We start from the raw sequence: 1,744 nt of genomic DNA on the forward strand, positions 1-1,744 counted from the left end.
CAGGGCGCGTAAGTGGCAGCGCGGCGGCGCGGGGATCTGGGGAGGACCGCGAGCAGCCGAAAATATAAAGTGTATTAAATATAGGAACGAGAGCGAAATGTGGGGCGATAGGGAGGCGGGAAGGAAGGGGAAGGGGGGCGAGATCTGGTTTAGTTATTAATTGAAACGGAATGGAGGCAGTAAAACCGGACGAGGAGTCGACGGACTTCCGGTACAATAGCTGTCCTGGCCTGGCAAATGTAACGATGCTTCGCGTTAGTGCAGAAAGTTTATATACCTTGTTCAACGACGAACTTCTAGAGAGAAAAGAAGAACCCCGACTCTTGAAAGCCGCGCAGTATGTTTCACTCTCGAGCGCCGGCACGTCCTTCGCGTCGCACTCGCGCGTGCGGCCACGCGTGATATGCCGCTGGAATACTAAGAGTGATCCGAACGTGGAGGAACTGGGCCGCCTGAGCTCGACTCCAGCAGGGCGGCGCATATCACTCGAGAGGAGCGCTCTGGGGAGCAGAGGGCACAGGGGCATGCACTCCCGCGTTGAATAAAATCGAGAATAAAATGCATCAGCGAGCACATCTGAAAGGTGCGTTTATTAAACCTGAAGAAATTATTACAGATTCGTGGAAACATACCTAAATTTGTCACATTTTTGATCTGATCATCTGGCTTTTACAAGATGCGCTCACAGATGCATTAGACAGAAATTGCGGAGAATTCCTTGTCATTTAGAGGGTAGCGTTTTTAAATGTAGGATGCCTATCGCGATGATTCGGTCAAACTGTGCACTAGTATTGGAATATAGGCGGCCATACAAACAAAGGGGACGCTTTTCCTTCGACGCTCACACGCACGCAAGACACACTCGCGACGGCGGCGAGGGAATTGAATCCCGCGTATTTCACGCTACACGCCCTTCGCGCTGCTTAACAGAGCACTTCAACGCACTTCGCACCAGCCAGGCGGAAAAGTGAGTTGTGTGTGTGGGAGGGGGGGGGGGGCGTTTGTGTGTGCAACGGCGACGCTTGCGACGCTATATAGTTGGCCATAGTCGTTTCAGCCGTAGGGCAGAGAAGAACAGAGACGAAAAGAATTTCTTAAGACTTTTTTTCCATTATTTCTGCCGACAGTGTAGGCCCCGCGGCGGGCGGGCGGGCCTGGTCCACGGCATCCAGGCCAGCATCCAGCCCGCCCGACCGGCCCGGCAGCTCGCGGCAGCCCCCAAGCAAGGTGAGCGAGTGAGCCGACCGACACAACGACCTGGTGCCATTAATTCCACCGCAGAGTCCTTTTAAATCACCTTTTGGATTCTTTTTTGCGGTGGACCAACCGCGCTGATGATGTTTTGCAACAAAACGAAAAATTATACACCTGTTTTATGAAGAGAAGAAAATGAAATGACCCGAATGCGTCAATCAGTCAGCGTATGAATAGCGCTCCGTAATTTATTTTTATTTTTTACAGACTTTATACGTAACATACTTATTCATCGAGTTAAAATAAAAAGGAAAATCTGGCTATGGCATTTAATTTTTATTGTTTTATTTTTTTGCGACAAGACAGTCGGGAGAATACTTTCAGTGTACTGATGCTGCTATGGCGCTCGCCGCCCTGCACAATCGCATTGGTAACCAATCCGTATAACACGCGGCATTATCCGATTGGTCCGCGCGTGAGAACCGAACCGCATGGAGCCGAGCCGAGCCCCCGAGACCGCAGCCAGCGTGTGCCACTGATCCCGATCGGT

The sequence above is a fragment of the Frankliniella occidentalis genome, unplaced genomic scaffold, assembly GCF_000697945.3.
Source record: "Frankliniella occidentalis isolate FOCC.00 unplaced genomic scaffold, Focc_3.1 Scaffold54, whole genome shotgun sequence".
Taxonomy (NCBI): Eukaryota; Metazoa; Arthropoda; class Insecta; order Thysanoptera; family Thripidae; genus Frankliniella; species Frankliniella occidentalis.